Below are 19,915 nucleotides of genomic sequence, written 5' to 3' on the forward strand. Positions count from 1 at the left end.
CAATGTACCCTGTGTGGTAGAAGCATTAGTTCTGCCAAACCACAGCTTCCATTTTTTGAGGCAGACTTTAGGTCACCACAGTAAGTAAAGAGGCCAGAGGCAGGCCACAACTAATTTGCCCCCTGTTGCTTGTTCCATGTTTGCACTGAGGCTACCACACAGCACAGTGGGTGAGTTCTATTAAGATCAATCCACTGATAATGTCTAAAGAGATGCTGATGTAGCAGCAACTGATAGATGGGAGTCTTTTGGAGTGGCGAGTCAGCTTAGTGCACTAAATATACAGTATGCATTCATTCTGGAAACACATGCAGTAGAAAACTTCAGTTGTTTTCTCTCCCCCTTAGTGCAAAAGACATAGCATATTCAGGGTTTTCCACAATGCACTGAGCATTTTTTTTCACTTCTCACTATCTTTATGTTATTACACCTTTCTGCACTTAATCATTGAGCAGCTGACCTCTCCCATCAGTCAAAACACTGTGGTTAAAGTAGCACTAATTCCTGCAGGGCTGCTTATTATTAAGCTGTGGGCTGAGTCCCAGGGGGCCCGAGGCCAGCATATGGCTGGAGACCAACAGCCATCTTTATCCCCGCCCCCATTATAATTAAATCTACATCACCGCACTGATGGAAACTGTGGCTGATTACTGACAGGCCACACTGGATAGCATCATATCAAATTGGTCTTTTCTTAGTGTTTGACAACCACTAACCACTCGACGACCCAAAGTCAGTAAACTGTTAAATAACCCATAATGAGAAAGCTAAGGAGGACCTCGGGAAGCTGTAAGAAATGATGTCCCATTTCATGTGCTACATGTCGATAACTGAACCTCTGCAAAGTGATCTCCACACCCCTGGAGACTGAGAGGTTTCTGCCACAGAAGTTTCCTTTGTTGGATCAATGCTCGTCTTGCCTGGGTGGGTTAAGATTAGGCTAATTTGCAAACCAGAAATGTTTCCAGCCCCGCCAGTATAAGGTTTCCAGCCCTGCCATGGCCGACTGAAAGACTCTATTGTTGGCCTCCGTGAAGACGGGTCCATAATAAGCCCTTCGAAATGTGAGGGAAGGAAGCCCTGTTAAATCCAGAGCGTCCCACAGTTTCAGCGACAATATACCTGTCACAGCTAGGGCTGCCACAAACGATTATTTTGATAGTCGACTAGTCACCGATTATTTTTGCGATTAGTCGACTAATCAGATCATCATCCATTGGACGTAAAGCTACAGCTTATTGCACCAGCAGCATCTGCTCTTATATAACTATAATTAGCTTACAGCTTTAAGTGTTTCAGGTATGTGCTAACTAAAAATAAAGACAAGATGATAGTTTATTAAAGTTTAATGAAATCTGCAGATTGTTTTTAATAAACTCAGCCGTCTGCTCCTTGCTATCTAAAATATAACAGGACACCGGAGTTCTCGAGCATCTCACACTTCTGATAATCAGCTGTCTGCTTGACGTTTATTCAGCTGTGTAAAAACCATAACTTTACTTCTCAGCCAAACCGATTTACTCAGGAACAAATAAAATACTAAAAAAAGGCCAAACAATAACATTTTTAAGTTATCTAAGTGACTTATATATGTTTAACCTGAGTAGCGAAAGATGGCGGTGGGTTTGAAAACGATTTCCCCGGCTAGCTATCGAGCTAGTGGGTAACAGACGTCTCCGAAAACGTCGGAGCGCTTTTGAAAATATGTGGTGTCTTGATAAACTGAGCAGATATTTGAGGTTTACACAGCTACATTCTCGCCTGAAAATATGTTAAACGTGTATTTTGTGACCCAGAAAGAATAATAAGAGTAATATTAAAACTAACTAGCTGCCGCCATTGTTGACAACTGAGCTTGGCTGCGCTATGAATTCTGGGACAGAGCTACTTCTTCTTCTTCGGGGTTTAACGGCAGCTGGCATCCTTGTACATGCAGTGCTGCCATCTTCTGTTTCAGTCCGTTATTACACTCTTAAATCCTACTACTTATTCCTGCGTCTTTTGGGATCTTACAAAGCTTCAAACGACACGTCGACTATTAAATTAGTCTTCGACGATTTTAATAGTCGACGTAATCGTGACTAGTCGACTAATCGTGGCAGCCCTAGTCACAGCTCTCAGTGGGCTGGGCAATACGTCTAAAGCTTGTCAGCAAAGAGCTACAGCTGCTGTTATTTAGGATGTGTGATTGCCCCACCCTGCTTATTTTTAAACTAGCCCATAAAAAAAAAAAAAAAATCAGTGTTCATCTTCTGGCCATATGGTGGCCTAGTCACTTAATCTGCATGCCTACAGACAAGGAGCTCTCCCAGTTCTCTTATTTCTGTGCTTATCCGCCACTACATGCAGTTGAGATTAACAAGAAAGAAAAGAGGGTGTGCTGACTACGTCATCACGAAAAATACCCGTCTAATTTCACAAGGAGATGCGGGAAATAGGTGCGAGACATAAATTATTTAACAGATCCAGGGCAAGTCATTAGCATGCTGCAGCAGATGTGCTTTTGGTGGGCTCTTTAGCAAATTGGCCAGTCAGTAAAGCAGGATGAGGTTATGTTGCTATACCATCTGCACAGTAGGCGCAGCAACACACTGCTGCCAACATACATACACAAGCTTTAAACTTCCCCAGTCAAACAAACACGACTGATCAGTTTAAGGAGACGCACTTCATAAACATCTTAATCCGAGACGAATTTCAGCCTTCTGCTTGTGGCCCCCGCCCACATGCCTAACCTCGATCACAAGCTTGGCTATGGATAGATGAGGGGTTAAGTGATATCACTGAAATGTGTTTCCAACCGACACTGAGTTCCACTCAAGTGAATGAGGGGGTGAAGCATCAAAAGAACTTTCTGAGGAGGTCGAGATAAAAACCACTCAGAGCAGGTGGTCAATCATTCCACCTCTTCTATGGTTGTTTGATTTTCCACCTCCTCCTGCTTTGTTTGAAAAAAGAACAAAAAAGAAGAAACATTTCAGGGTAGGCAGATGAAGAATGGACCAGAATGCATAAAATTCTGTGCAGGCAGTTACTGGAAAGCAAACCTGTATTTTTGGTCTGTTTCACTGTTTGGGTGTACATCTCTCTCTCTATATATATATATATTTATAACTCTTGATATTCCTGTTACATAGTTCTGTAACCGTACGGGGCAATGCTGCAGTAGCAATAAAATGCACCAGTTTTTCCACAGACCAGAATAAAACACATCATCCTTCCCCGACACGTAGTAAAAGCACCCTGTGATCTCTGGGAAACGTAGGAAAGAGTCTTGAACAACAGAACAAATTATTTTCATAAGTAAGAAATGCAGTAAGTAAGAAACACACAGACTTTACTTGGCCAGTCCAACCAGGTATATTAATAAACAACAACACATATAGGGAGAGTCACATTATCTTTTTAATACATCTGGAATTGATTTACTGGGCTGGAGAAGTTCAATTCAGTGCCTGAAATTAGCCGACACCTGAAAGCCTAAGGTTGACAGTTTCGAGATGACTGCCAATCCACAGGGAACACACACCTAACTCCAGGTGGATGAGTTGTAAAATAAGAAAAAAATACATCTGGAAACTATCCATAGAGGCCCAAGCTAGCAAGACAGAAGCTAAGCTCGTTGCAACATGGCAAATTGAACCTCCCCCACCCTCATTCAGATCTGGCCTTTGGAACTATTTTGGTCTTCATGTGAAGTATGACCCTGAAGGTAAGCGCGTCATGGACAAAAGTAAAACAGTATGTCGGATGTGCCACGCAATGCTCAATTACATGGGTGGGAACTACTGCGTTAGCGCAGTTTGCTCGTTAACGTGTTGACGCCGTCCAGCCCCACGCACGGGGCGATCCGCGGTAGCTTGTTAACGGAGATTTGCCGTGTTGTGACGTTAACGTCATTTCAGATTAACGCTGACAACACTAGTGGGAACAAAATGAATATGACTGCACATTTACGCCGACATCACCCTAGTGCAAAGACAAGTGGAAGCAGACAAAAACAACAAGCACGCATGCTACAAACTTTACCCGAGTCATTTAGACAGCCGTTAGCACATGATTCTCCTTATGGGCACCTGATATGTTTAATATGCTGCTGAGAATATACCCCAGAAGAAGCGTATAGTATAGCTTTTATTTTGGAAAGAGCCATTTCTCTGTAATAAACTCTCTTTTCCAAAGATGTGTATATATATATATATATATGTGTGTATATATACACACACACACACACGTATTAAAAACAAGTACAACGCAGTGAGACAACAGGTTTAAAGTTTGTGACATCAGGGCTGCAGGCTGGAGTTTAGTCCAAAGGCATCAGATAATGTGGCTGCAGTAATGAGCTGTTTTTAGCTGAGTTTGACATCCACATCTTCACTTCTTACCCTTTTATTGAACAGTCTTGTATATGTAGGTTCCTTAGGCTTTCTTTAAAAAGTAACAAAATTACATCTCCCATCTAAATCAAATGAGTACAATTATATTTGTTCTTCATCAGTCGTATGTTTACATTTTAAAAACAACAAAAAAATTCCCCACATCTTTTTAAAGAAAGAGTATTTAACCTTAATCATAAAAGTACATTTCCCCAATGCTAGAAATTTGGATAACATAGAAGCCAGGTTTTCAAACGTGGTCTAGTGACGGAATCCATGATTTGACTATGCCGTATTTTGCCTGTAACAAGCAGTAAATTGTGGTTTTTTGGTGAACTTTGCTCAATTGGCTTGCAGCTGTTTAAACTTGTGCCACACGGTCCTACATACATATTCCACCAACAGAATCTAAGTATGTGGCTAAATCTGGTCAGTCAAGAATGATACTGATACAAGCTGCTGATGTAATGTGAGAAATAAGAGGTACATTTCCATTAAAGCCCTAAGGTCTTGCTCAGATTGCTCATTTAGTTTGATCAAAACTCGAAAACCAGCAAACAGTCCTATTCTAAAACCAAAAAAGTGTTCTACATATCTGGAGAGTCCATAACAAGTTTAAAAAGGCAGCCACATTCCACTGATGATAATTACATTAACTGATAAACACATGAGCAGAATTCTGCTAGCACGGTTTCTACAAAGCAGAAGCTAAGACAGATCTCACTACCTGACTGGTACTGACTGATGATCCAAGTGTCCGGCGCACTGAGCTGACGCCTCAGTGTGGTCGAACACTACTGCTGCTGCAGCTAATTCACTGACATCTCCTCAGACACAGCACCTGAGGAAAGTTCTTTCTGTAAAGTTGGATAATTAACAGCCATCGAGTGGGCAAAAGAAGTCTGAGGCTGAATCTGCTACTGACGTATTATACTGAGGTTTCACAAAGTCACTTCAAGGCTGGTTAACAAGCTCAGAGAGCTACTGTAGAGTGCTTCCTGTGTGTTCTACAGTGGGTATGCTTTAGTTTGCAGCCCAGATCACTTAATTAGGCTGAGGACGGAAAGCAAGCGGATGAAAAATGCCACCAGATGTGTCAATATAATAGAGTGGAGCTTAATGCTGTTCATTAGCGGCACCACTTCCACCCCAACTGCATCTCCTTACCATCAGAAAAACTGGAAACCACAATGGAACCGCAGACTGAGGGCAACACTGACATTTCAGTGAATAGCTGCCCAGCCCACACTGGCATGGCCATTATCGTGGAGGTAACAAGCTGGGAGGAGGAGCGGTTTAACAGTTAGCTCTTGAGATTTAAAGGCTCAAGGCACAAGTGTACATTTGTTCCATGGCTGCAAGTGATTGCTGAAATGCATATCAATGTCTGGGACGGGGACGACGTCACGATAACATGCTGTTGTAGCTCGCTTCTCTGTACAGTGCAGAAACTCTCTGAGAGACAGAGCAGAAGCTTGAAAACACGATTGGAATTGGTGACTCATTTGCTGTTTCTCACCAGCCTACAATCACACCCACTCAGCAAGAACGCTGAAGCACAGACAGTCGCGAGCTCCATGCTCCCACCACGAGGATGCTCTTGATGTGCTACAGTTGCAGCTCTACACAGCTTCTTCTGACGCTCGCTGCATCGCTCTTTCTCACATTTCAACCACCGCCTCACATCTACAGTAGAGGTTCTAAGCAGAAAATGAAAAAAAAAGAGACTGAGAAACATGCCAAACTGTGACTCCGCTCTCCGACAAGCCCAGGCTGTACGCTCCATCGAAACATGCCGAAGCGTCACAGGAAACTGGGGCACACATAATAAAGGAGCTATCAGAGTAAATATGACTGAACCTTGCATAATGAATACACTTGCTCAGCTGACTCCAGTTTCCTGGAAGAATGCCCTTGTTAAGCGTTTTTCCACTCAACCATTGATGAAATTTACCCCTAAAACCCTGCTCTCCATTTATAGCTACTCTTCTGCTGCTCTTCTGTTTTGTTTTTGCCTTTTTATTACAATGTGTCTCCTTTGTGAAAGGCTGGCTCTGGATTGGAAACTCCAACGAGGAAGAAATCACAAAGTCAAATGTTCTGGACGAGTCCAGGCATTGACATCTTCGGTACTAATAGTAGGTCAAGAACATCCTGTGACTTCACAGAAACTGCCCTGGAATATAATTTTTAGCATTTAGCACAGATAGGCCTTTGACACATTATCTCAACCTCCACAGAGGATGAAAAAATACCAGTGCAATCTGATTTTCCACTCATCCCATAACTAGCATCACCTATTTGGTACAAGCTTTTACACAAAAGCTAGAAACATCAACTAAATTCATTCACCATATCAGCCTACTGTTCTCATTACTCATCTTTACACATTTAAAACAGCTTTTAATATAATAAAGTTATATAATAAAGTATTTCTGTAGTTCTGATTTGACACCAGAGCTTAATGTAACTGTGAGTTTGCAAAAAGACAATGACATCTCCCCTCCTCGACTTCTTTTTCCACCCATGAAAAACTGGGTGTGAAACACTTGGCTTGTAAGTAGGTGACACAGTGAAATATTGAGACATTTTTTATTAGCAAGTAAAGCTACAAGAAAAAGAAGAATACGTAAAAAAAGTTCTCTGTGCATATATGAATAAAACTTCTGCATGGTCAAACATCCACCAACGATGTCATTTAAATTAAACTAAGACACGGTGACTGGCAAAGTGAAGATCAAGCAGTGCAACTGGCTAACTGGGGAAATGCTGAAGTTCAAGAGTAATTCTAGTATTTCAGTCTGTGATTTCGTCATGTAAAGTTAAAGTTTGCATTAATTTAGCCTTCATTTTCGACTTGCATTGTGGTTCATTTAGCTTTGCGAGGCTGCAGGTAAGTTTCCATTAAAATAAAATGACTTTCCTTTGTCTTCAAAATGATCTACAGGGTCATCCACTGTTTTTACATACTAAATTTCTACAAAGCCAGTCACAAACAAATTTGCATGAGTATATGAATAGGACATGTTAAGGTCAACAGTGAAAAAATTCCGGTATGGAGATCCTCAATTAAATTGAAACAGCTAAATATATAAACATATATTTCAATTCAATTCAATTTTATTTATATAGCGCCAATTCACAACAAAAGTCGCCTCAAGGCGCTTCATATATTCATATATGAAAAATTTCCAAGTCTATCTTAAGTGGACAGTGAAAAGTTAAAGGATAAAGCATTCATAAGAACCATTAATGGGAAATGCAGCAACCTGAATAATCATGTAAGGCACATCCATCTGAATGCTACAGAAATCCTTTGTTATACGCCAGTCCTTCCGTCTTTATGTTTTTATCCTATTTTCATGCTCCTCTCTGGTGGTGCTATCCACTACAAAGTTCTTATAAATACTAATAAAAAGGGTTTTTTAACCTCTGGACCTCCAGAACTACAGAGAGCTATTCAACTTCAAGACATAAACATGTGACATTCAACCCTTGACTTAAACTTTTGTGATCACAGTAGGAACCGGATGAAGTACATGCTTTAAAAGTCAACTCCTGTCCTTTGTCTCTGCAGATCCTGGACTCCTGAACATCAAGGTAGACATAGACGTATGTTTCTACGCAGTACAATGGTCTTTGCAATGTTTCTTCTGGATTTCAAGAACCAATATGAGGTTTACTGTTTACAAAGTTTTACTGTTTATGTTAAATGAAAAGCATTAAATAAATTAAACAAGTTGAATTCTGTATCAGTCCAGTGCGGCCAGTTCGGTCCAAGTGTATGAACAAATAACGACAACGGTAACGATACTAGAGTACAACTTTTATTGTGCCATGCATCTTAGCTTAGTTACAGTAGTTGCTAGCCTCAGGCAACCACAGTACAACATCAAACAATGATCAAAGGCAGAGTTTAATGTCAGTTATGCTCTTTTCTAACTCTCTGTCATACATGATGGGGGGCTCTCTTATCAGCACTTTCTACCATTCCCACATTGTTATTTATCAGATCCCTCCTTCACGAAACCCACACAAAGGAACAAAGTGCATTTTTTATGCAACATTGTGCTCACTTAAAAAACAAAAAAACAAAACGTATCACGTGCTTGTGCACTGTGGACTCCAAGAAGGAGACAAAGAACACAGTGCTGCTGCTGGCTGTCGAAAACCAATCTAATATAAGTGCCGTCATGTTCCAGTCTAACCTAGCAGCCACACTCGGATTAGGAAATAATGGGAACATGTTTTTTTCCGCTGCAGTTTTACCCCCGGATATATGCAGCATGGGACTAAGAGAACAGACACACACACACACACAGGACTGATGTGTCAGAGCTGAGGAGAGGTTGCAGTGGGCACCGGCTGACCTTACCTTTACTCTCGCAGGAATTTTTCAGGTTGACCTTAGTGCTGTACTGCAGATTAAAGATGGCAGCAGCAGAAATGGAGGTCAAGAAGGAATCCAACACTTTAGCTTTTAGCTGGTGGGATCTGTTGACCTGCAGGTCAGACTTGTAACAACATCAGTGGCGCACCACTATTATGCTGCACGCCCCAAGCTAACGCACCACAGGTATGAGCGCCTACTTGGAACAGCAGGTTAGCTTGCGGCAGCTATCTCCGCTTCATGTGTACGCATGTGCTTTAATGCATGTGTGTGCGCTTGCTCTAGTATCCTTATGACCCACATCCATTGAAGGAAAATCCTCCAGAATGAGCAGGTTTTGTGGGCCATCTGCTATGAGGTTATTTTCACATGGCAGTGTGTATGTATGTGTGTGTACGTGTGTGTGTGTGTGTGTGTGAGCAAGAGAGTAAACACGGCCGAGTTCATCCACAAGTGTGTTTGTGTCAGCTTACAAATGTCCAGTGGAGTGTGAAGACTCATACCTCTGGTTTTCAGCGTATCAGGATCTTTATTTCCTCCACATTGCGTTGTGCTTCGCCAAAACAGAGGCCCTGCGGAGACACACAGAGGCTCAATTATACATTGTTGCGATTCAATAAAACATGAATATCAACTGCGTATGTGCCAGACCTCGTCATTCACGATAGTCTGCGAAAAATGGGTCTTATACACATACACACACAAAAGACACAAAACAAAACAAAGCAGCAGATGTGTCCAGCTGGAATGAATGACCTCGATCCAATTAGCAGAACAGAAACCGCAATCCCCCTTACACAGCAGCATGGCGGCACTGTATTTGTGACATTCAACTAGTCAACAACAGGTTAGTGCGAAGGGAGCAGGAACTGCTGGCTTTAATCACAGGCCTGTGTGGTGGCCCCATTTCTGACTGGCTCTCCAGCAGGTGCATTCTGGAAATCTATTCATTCACTCGTCCAGGTGCAAATGAGACGATGCTGCTAAATGTAGGACATCATCCCTCACTGCCATCTGCCACTGAACGAGGCTTGACTGCATTCTAAGCATGAATGATGCTGGAATAAGAAAATGTTGCTTATAATAATATAGTCTAATGCAACTTTCCTAGTGTTTGTAGCTCTCACTGCATTTTTCAAGTTACAACTTGATTTCCACTTTTGTTCTGTGCTTCAAACTGCCTCAGAGGAGGACGGATTTTTTTAATGGGGTAGCACAGGGTGGGGAGCACAGGAAATGAGGAAATAAATGCTATGTAGAAAACATAACATTTATAGTTTTCTACATGCCTATTTATGTCCACAGACTAATAAACCTTCACTCTTCATGTGAATCCAGCAAGACAGGAGGAGGATCTGACTTTTTGGGCATCGCCGTCCTGGGATTGGCTACGATTTTTCAGGCTCCTGTGCCCTGTTGTTATGTAAAGAGTGCCACTGCTTAAGCTACTGAAATTATTTTCTATTGAACAGAAGCTTTTGCAACAAAACCAACTTAAAGTGCCTAAAGTAAAACACACATACAGTACTGTGCAGCCACCTCTCAATTCGGTAAATTTTATGCAGTTATTTTGTATGGGTGCATTCCATGTTTTTGCATGTTTATTAAATTTAGCATGTATAATATAGGGCAAAATAAAGGTTGTACAGAAAAGAAAAAAAAAGTTGTACAGATCTAAAGAGCTTGAAAGTCCGTATTTGATATATTTAAAGTCTGTATTATAACGGAATACTTCTCCTGGCTTCCCTAGTAGGAAATTCTGCTCCTTGTCATTTACAGATGGCTTTAGACTGAACATATGTACAATTTTCCCCTCTTAATAGCTATCAGGGAATCACTCTGTTGGTGCAAAAAATACAATTTCAGTGTCAAATTGCATTACTGTTTGCATTTTTCATAGATTCAACTTGCTAGATTTTCTGTTATGTGTTGACCAGACGCTGGTTCATTTATTGAGTTAGGTTCTGAAGCCTGGATAACTATTATTCATGACCACTTCTAAAAATTATAGGAAAATCTGGCGCATGGAAGCAAAATATAAGGGTGGTTGCTGGTAGGTAGAATAACAACAGCAGTGGCTGCTGTGACCGCAGACATGCTCGCAAAAGTATGGTTTGACCACTGTATGGACATATACTGTGCCTCTGGAGGATATATATATGTGTGTGTGTGTGTGTGTATTGTACTGAAGAGAGAGCTAAGTGTAAAATGGAAGCTCTTGGCTCTTGATTTACCGGTCGATCTACGTCCCTACCCTTAGCTATGGTCACGAGCTGTGGGTAGTGACAAAAAGAATGAGATCGCGGATACAAGCGGTGGAAATAGGTGGCTAGCCTCTCCCTTAGAGATAGGGTGAGGATTTCAGCCATGCGCGAGGGGTTCAGAGTAGAGCCGCTGCTCCTCCACAACAAAAGGAGCCAGTTGAGGTGGTTCGGGCATTTGACAAGGATGCCTCCTGGGCGCCTCCTGGGTGAGGTGTTCCAGGCATGTCCCATCGGCAGGAGGCCCCGGGGCAGACCTGGGACACGCTGGAAAGATTAAATCTTTCGGCTGGCCTAGGTATGCCTTGGTGCTCCTCTGGACAAGCTGGAGGAGGTGGCTGGGGAGAGGGAGGTCTGGGCTTCTCTGCTTAGGCTGCTGCCCCCGCGACCCAGCCCCAGATAAGTGGAAGAAGATGGATGGGTATAAAGGTTTTATCTACCACAGAATTAACACAGAATAATACAACGGATTCATTCATTGGGGTTGGGCACCGCATTTCAACTCTAGTACAATGTCATTGTTCAAAGAGGACCAGGAGGTTCAGTCCAAAATCCATTCTACAGCAGTTCGTGTTTTTAGTTTCTGTGCTGCATGTGGATCTGAACCTCATTCAACTGCACTCCAAAGACACTGAACTATCCCTAAGTGAGTGACTACAGTTTACTCAGTGATGATTATCCATCCAACCCTTTTCTTCCATTTATCCAATCCAGCGTCACAGAGGGGCTAAGTCAATCCCAGCCAGCACAAAGCAAGAGCCAGGGTACACCTTGGACAGGCCAAAACACAGAGACAGAAAACCGTTCACATTCATAGCTACAGCCAACTTTGCATCTTCAGTTAACCTAAGCTCAGACATGTCTTTGGACTGTGGGAAGAAGCCAGAGCAGCCAGAGAGAGCACATGCAGACAGGGAGAACACACAAACTCCACACAGAAAGGGCCTGGCCAGATGGTGGATTCAAAACCCAGACCTTCTCGGCAGTGCCACTCGGTAATAAGTATTATAATTTGGGTTTTGGTAAGTTTTGTGAAAACTCAGCCTAAAAATATTTAAAACGAGTTTTTATCTTTTAAGTCAAATTTAAATGAAACACCATCCATGGAAGCCATAAGTGGAAAGGTTTGACACGTGAAAAATGTAATACAACAGCTTTAGACTTTCTTGTCACCTCCAATCATTCAAATTCACTTTATTCTGTTCTTCTGTCTGTTTGCAGCTCATTTTCTTTTTTCTTTGGTCTTAGCTACATATTGTCCCCAGGTAGGATAAGGAGAGGAGCGTGACCATGTATGCCCACTCACACAGACTGGTCCGCATCCAATACTCAGATCTACCTTTGACTTGTCTTAATACATTAGATACTTTTGAGGTTGCTGAAGTTTATTTTAGTTCCACACAGCGTACTTTCCTACCACCTGTAGTTAAAGAAAAACCCATGTATTTTGCTCACACACATTGGTTATAAAAGAAAACAGAGGCTCTCTTTTGTATCTACAATGCTAGCACCAAGCTCTTCTTGCATTCATTTGTTAACTCAAAAGTGCAGGGAGCAAAAGTGCGAGAAATAAAGCACACACAGACCATTTCTGACACGCTACTTTTCTTTTTTTCCCCACAAGTTAATCTCCACGCGGGCGTGAATAAACTTCGCAGTGGTTGCCAGATCTCTGACTGACAGCGGAATTACACAGTGGAGTGATTGTGTGGCAGCAGGGCCGGGGTTAACTGCATGGCGCTCCTCCTAACTGCCCTTTATTTACAAAAGACGCACTGTCGCTGCTGCCAAAATATGTTAGAAGCCATTAGCTGCTGATCTGACTTTAAAGCTCAGTCCTGCTAATCTAATTTAATCTGCCTCTGTGGCTTTGCTGATTGCTGGAGCGGATCAACGGTGACACTACAAGTGCAGGCGGGCTTTGCTGATGTGATGCAACTGTTTGTTCTGCAACAGCAGACGCCCACGCTGAACGGTGCTGCTGCTGTTGTTGGTTTTTTGGGGGGTCTCTTACATGAACACTTCCTGTCGTCGGTTGAATTAGGCCTTCACGGAATGTCTGAGTGGTTTCTCTGGTGATAGTCAGCTGCTCAAGATCAATAAGCACGAAGCAAGGTATGATGGGAAATGACCTGAAAAAGATGCATTCCTTAATGCGCAGCTTTTGACTTTGTCTAGATAAAGTGCAAAAATGTATAAGGGTAGATATTTATCGAGGACAGCCTGGTGTAACATCTAAATGGTGTAGGTGTGGGTGGAGGTGGGTGCTTTGGCTACTCTGTTTCTTAGCCGATAAAAAAACAGAAAAAGAAGTAGCTGAAGAGACAGGAAATGAGAGAAAACAAAGATATGAGGACAACAGGATGATGGTTTGACACTTTCTTTCCTGTGAAGTTTCAGGTTTTCACAGTCAACAGCAGCACGGTACACCTACGGACTACAAACCAGCAGGTCACAAACCTAACAGTAAATTCAACTTGTCTTAGAAACACAACTGTCTGCACTAATGTGTTTCCAATTTGGGTGATCTGTACATAAAACTGTGAGGGAGTCTCAAAATACTCACGATGACCTTAGCGTGTAATTGAAACCTGTGATTTAAGTCTTCTTTACCAGCACAAAATTGCAGTGTTCCCACGAGCGACATGCTTCACCATGAGCGTGTCAGGCCCCAGAGAAAGCGAACTGATTCTCTCCCTTCAGCTGCAGCCCACCCGGCTGAGGGAGGGGGTGGGGGGTGTTAGTCATTCAGCTACACGAAAGCTGTCACATGACTGGCCGGGGCACAACAGCAGTCATTCTGCTCCTTCGCTGCCACTTGGCTAGCGGGACAAATGAGTGGGCCGCTAAAGTGGCCGGACACGCAGCAGGATCCGGATTCAGTGTGCTGAGCTGCCACTCAGGGACAGAGGGCTGAAATACATGCGCTGCATGTACTGAGCATGAGAACAAAAATCAGGGTTTGTGCTGCTTTTGTTTTTGTACTTCATCCAAGTGAGCACAGTCAACAGCGGCTCCATATGCACATCTATTAATGGTCACAAGTCTTCTATTGTCCTTTAAAAACTTTTCACATTCTTCCAGTCCTCGTCACCCGAACTCAGCAACCACACACAGCTACACACCCAAACACAACAGCTGCCTGTTTAGAAAGCATCCGAATACTGAAAGTGTTCTTATTCTGCTCATTTCCTGCTCCATGGTATATTCTGGAGTGGCGTTACGTGATTCACAGTTCAGCTGGACCTCAGTGCACCCCTTCACCTCTGACACACGCTGGTTTCACTTCCTTACCAAACTCCTAACCCAACCCAACACGCGCCATGGTCGTTGCTTTCTGTTGTTAGCCCTTAGCATCTAGGTTTAGCAATGATACAAATAAGATAATAACCTAATTACAACCATGAACTCATGTTTATGCACTGTGCAGTGCACCTAGGGAATAAACAGTGTAGTAACTGTACTATACTTAATTTAGTATACTTCTATTTTAGACAGATTTTTAAACAGATAGTAAGAATTGTAAAGAGGTGTAGCTAAACTTGACCCTTTGATCTTCATCTTCTTATTCTCTGATAACAGCACAATAACATTAATAATAGCTTCATAACTAATATAGTTGGTTCTACTATTTGTCAAATATTACCAAGCAATAAATGTTTCAGTCTTATTAAGAGCATGCCAACTATTCCTTAACTAACAACATTTCCTCTGAATTTATAACTAAGATATGAGCCACAGGGTTATTGTTCTGTATTGTTTCACACTGTCCGAATGTCTTCTCAGCAGAAGAACATCCACCATATAGCAGGAATTTCTTTCAATTATATAGTAACCTTTATATGCTACTATACAGAGTCTGGAATTGGTAAATGTATACGTTACAGTCGAGAAGTGAAGAGTTACAGCCCAGATGTCCAAGTTTTCTATCTAGCACTTGAATATAGCACACATTTGTGGATTTGTCTCACAACCTCATTTACATGTGATATGATCTATGCACACGACTCATGCAATCAGTGAGTGAAAAGACATTTGTGCTGAAGTGAGGTTTTCAGATTTAGACATATGCATTTGTAAAATAGAGCAGATGCTCTTTACATCTGTATTTGTACACAAGTGATAGGCTTGAGGATCATACCATACATGTTTGTAACCTTTTGGAGACTCATTTCCTTCCATATTTCCTTGATTCCTCCAGCAAATTATAGCAGGAGACAAGTGCAAGTGCAGAAGGAGAGGAAACATAGAGGAAGCCACAATTCTTTGGGGACCCTCGCCAAGCTGGAGGGACCCCTGCTGGTAAGTGAACCCAAGAAGTTTCTGTGGTGGTGGGCGACTTTGTCTTTCTGACTTGTATAGTTGAACATAAAGCTCGCTGTCAGCCACCCACTTGTGGTTCATTCTAGGGCTAGTCTCCAAAGGGTAAGTAGGGCACTTTGCCATTTCAATAATAGCTGCATTGGCAAAGCTCACAGCTGCAGGCTGTAGCCTTTACATGGATGTGGAGCAATCTTGCAGACAGTGTGGTAGTTCAACAGTGATTTCATATTCAGCTGTGTGTGTTTTGTCCTCCAACATTCTGATACAACTCATGGTAAAGACGTACCACGTTACAACATCCCAAATGTTTCCCTCAGAGATTTAATTTGATTGACTGACCAGCACCACCAGTGAGAGTCTGACTGGCATACGCTGTTGAAGAGTGGATTAAAATGAACCATTATCCTAACAGCACATTAGGCCTCCTCCTCTGGGTTTCCGCATCCTTACATCAGAGAAGGATTTGCCAGGTGAGAAAAAAACTGAGGGTGTTCATAAGAAGAGAGAATTAACAACTGATCTTACTCCCACAGACCGCACTGACAACAGAGTGAGGGAAACTCCAGAATGACTGGTAGACAGAGAGTGGGTGATATGGAGGATGTTGTATTTTGTGTTATCAGGACATACGCTATATGGCTAAAAGTCCTAAGGTGCCTAAACAGTATACCTAGAAGCGCTGCTCGGCCAGCTGTGTGCCATGACGCTTCATGTTGATGTTAATGCCAGGGGAGGTTTGGAAGGCTGCAGTTCTAATTCCACTAAGTAAGAGAATGGCCTGAAAAGGCAAAACAAGAGCCAGTGTAAGATTATATTCAACTGAAAAGCTACTCTAGTACAGTATAGATAAAGTTGATATGGTATCTAAAACAAGCCAAAATGATCTCCTGTGACCTGGAGGATCGCTCTAACCGGAACTTATTCTCTTGCCATGCTGAGCTCAACAAGGACCAACAGACTGCTGCTTGCTAACTGCAGTGCAAAAAGGCATCAACATATTATTATTTATTTATTTTAAATAGTTAGAGAAGAGATTTTTAATGGTTTTATTAAATATGTGAATGAAGCTGCGCATACACACAGCAGCAGTGAAAGAGAAGGTTTACAAGAAGGTAGTGAGACCTGCTATGATGTATGGTTTGGAGAAAGAGGCACAGATAAAAAAACAGGAGGATAAGCTGGAGGTGACAGAGTCAAAGTTGTTACGTTTTTCAGTGCGAGTGAGCAGAATGGACTGAGAGGAACAAGTCAGGTTGATTAGAAAGGTAAAGCTGCGATGGTTTGGACATGTGCAGAGGAGAGAGAGTGGATATACAAAACATCCATGGATGTCTGATGTGTGATTGGAGGACACAAATGGGACCCTATGTTTGGGTGACAAAACTGAATGTGAATTGAACATTTCATGTTTCAGCTCGAGTGCTGCTCAGTTTCACATCTCTTTCAGTCGGGGTCTTAGAGGAGCATCAGTGTATGGCAGCTTAGGGAAGATTCAGCTTTAGATTGAACTTTTCAACCCTGGCCGCAGCCTCTATAGACAAATCACTCATTTCTTAAGCTATGTGACTCATTACCATGCAAATCTCATTGCAAACGATTCAGATCCTTTCGATTGCATTGCAATATAGTGCATTATTCCTACGGGAATCTGAGAAATGATAAAAATCCTATCAGATTCTGGACAACTGTATGGCATATGCTGATTCAAAGCTGCGGAACTCATTTAACATGTGCCAGGGTGTCCTGAAGATAAAGCTCTGTTGCTCTGCCAGTAGCTCTATCCCTTGGCAACATCACAGCCCTTTAATGGGGGCCTGGTGTAGGCCTTGGCCTGGTGTGCCAGTGCACTGCTGCTGCCAGGGTGAGCAATCATCTCCTTTGTCAGCATCTTGCAGCTGCATCAGCAATGCAGGGAAATGACGCTGCACAGTGAAACGTAGACCACAGCGTAATACGGACAGCACACGGATCAGGGGGCTCTATATAGTGGTGGAAACTGGCTATAATAAAAACCTCCATCCATGGAGGAGTTTGTCACAGTTGCTAAGACAAAGGTAAAGGCTCAGAAACAAAAGCTTCCATACAGAAACACTCATTTGTCCACCGCAATCTGACAGAAAGTCTGTGGGCACAAAGCAAAACCATAAAGTCTGCATTTAAAAGTCATAGAGACCATAAAACATAATTGCTTCTCTGCTATGCAGATTTCAACATGTGGCACAGTAAGGCTTTGTTCAGACAGAATCCAGCCTTTGTCCCACAAGTGACATTAGACGTAGCAGGCAAAATTCACAGCAACTTAATAATGCATGAAAACTCTCAGTGCCGTTAGTGTGTGTACAGAAAGCACTTTTGTTTTAGTCAAAACACAAACACTCGTTATCAGTCTCACGCCACCACCATAAACATATCATTAATAAATAATAAAGCACAGTGAGATGTATCACGCGCCTCAATCGTCGCTTCGGCGGGGAAGATCAACGCCCACATGATTGCTACTTGTGACTGGTGGAGAAAGAGCTCGGAGATGCTCATGCTAACGCTCTCTGGAGAAGCACCGTCCTTGTGAATTTACAGCAAGCCATTCCTTGACCCAATCCAATGAATGCATTCACTACACATAATCGGCCTGACACATTGGATCATTTAGGCAGCCCCTGTGACGAAATATCTGCATACATTATGCTGACTACATCAAGACTCTTTGCTTTGCTTAATGTCTAACACATTTCATGCAAGAAAGATGCCCCTGTTCCCCTGAACCAGTAAAAACATATGCTGGGAAAGTTGATGGGCAGCTGACGGTTTTTCCACCAATCACAGCTCACCTGTCAGGCGCACTGGCTGAACAGAGATCTAACATCTAGCTTTTTTTTCTTTCAGTCAGTATTATAGCAGTAGAAAACAGTATAAGAGGAACAAGAGAAAAAAAGATTCTGTGACGTGGAAAATACTGTACAAAAGTGACAGCGGTGTTGCAGCGCTCGGTTGTGTAACATGTATGTTTATGACTAAAAATAGATACGTGCAGACTATAAAACATATTGAGAAGCACATATACAAATAAAAACAGAAGATTCAAATCAAGTAACCTCACACACCCAACAACAGTGTGTAGTTTATGCTAGCTCTGCAGCCCTTTCTTCTCTGTCTGTCTTATTGTAGAGCTGACAGCAGCAGCACTAGTTGCTGTAATCAAATCCAATCCTTAGTAGGTGAAAAGCCAACAAGAGTCATATGAAACATCGTATTCAACAAGCTTAAGCATGAAGTAAAGCGATCCTCTCACAATCAGCACAGCTGACTTAAGAACAAGTTGTCTGCATGCAGACAACTCCTAGCTTTGTGTGATGTGTGTTTACAAAAAACTCAGCATTTAATCATGAGTTGTTATTAATCTGGCTCTCTTCCATCACCACCAAGTGGTGCAGCAGATAGCTGTCCCTCCCTGAGCCTGCTGCTGCTGGAGGTTTCTTGCTGTTGAAAAGGGAGTTTTTCCTTCCCACTTTCACCAAGTGCTTTCTCATAGGGGGTCGTTGGATTGTTGGGGTTTTCTCTGTATTATTGTAGGGTCTTTACCTTACAATATCAAGCACCTCGAGATGGCTTTTGTTGTAATTTGGTGCTGCACAAATAAATTCAATAAAAAAATGTTCAAACTTTTGTGCAGGATGACAGCAACCATCCCAGCTGACGGGTAGCAAAGCATTTACTCCACTAAATCTAATAACTACTGATGATACATTATTACAGATTGAGTTTCTCTGTAGTATATGGTCTGCAGTAATGAGCTTTATTTTGTCTGATTCTTTGCTTGTTTCTCGACACGCCTGTTAAAATATGTGTGGGGCCTGTAAAACTCTGCAGACTAGTGGTAGTAAAATGATGAACACTGCACAACCTGTTAAGAGTTTGAGCAAATCTGGAATTTTATTACATAAGAAATATGCTGAATATATGCAGTTTTCCCGTGTATGTAACTGTCCCTTGGTTACTGCAAAACTACACACACAGAAAAACTAATAGGTGTGATATTTTATAAAACGTACAATTAATAGATTGTATGTTTTTGTATTTTTGTGGCTTGGAAAGCAGGTTGATATGTGGGTTGGTGCTGGCTAATTAGCTAATATTAGACAAATTCTGTTTAATGACAGAAACAGCCCGCACTGCTTATAATTAAGTTTCTCCACTGATGTCAGAGGAAATGATGACATGTCTTGAATACAACTTTGGCTCTCTGACAAATAATTTCCGAGAAAATGAGCAAGCAAGCAAACAAATTCCAATAAAAATGTTAAGATCCCAAAATATAAACATATCTAATAATACGTTAAACCCAATATTATTGCTTCACTTGGTTACTTGAGTTCTCTCTAAGTTCTTTTTGTGCACAAACCTGCTTCGGCACTTCTTTTTACTGGCCTAAAACTGACTTTTATGTAACGACTGATCTGCACACGCTGATGCTGATGCTAATATCCTTCCTTGTTTTTTTTTTTATTTCTTGAAACCAAGAACTCTTTATAAACATAACTTATATGTCAGATATGAGATTAGCC

At 42.0% G+C, this 19,915-nt stretch overlaps 1 protein-coding gene across 5 annotated transcripts in view; it reads right to left on the reverse strand.

The window, feature by feature from the left end:
* Positions 1–19,915, reverse strand: part of fynb (FYN proto-oncogene, Src family tyrosine kinase b) — a 79,893-nt gene that overhangs the window by 54,120 nt on the left and 5,858 nt on the right. For 4 of the 5 annotated variants that reach the window (XM_084953836.1, XM_084953837.1, XM_084953833.1 and 1 more), the window contains exon 2: positions 9,273–9,341. The gene's annotated coding sequence lies outside the window, so the exon portion shown is untranslated. Of the gene's footprint in view, positions 1–9,242; positions 9,342–19,915 lie in introns of all 5 variants that reach the window. The other variant, XM_084953834.1, reaches the window with a different exon arrangement.

Source organism: Perissodus microlepis, chromosome 15, assembly GCF_051167445.1.
Source record: "Perissodus microlepis isolate ML-2025 ecotype Zambia chromosome 15, ASM5116744v1, whole genome shotgun sequence".
NCBI lineage: Eukaryota > Metazoa > Chordata > Actinopteri > Cichliformes > Cichlidae > Perissodus > Perissodus microlepis.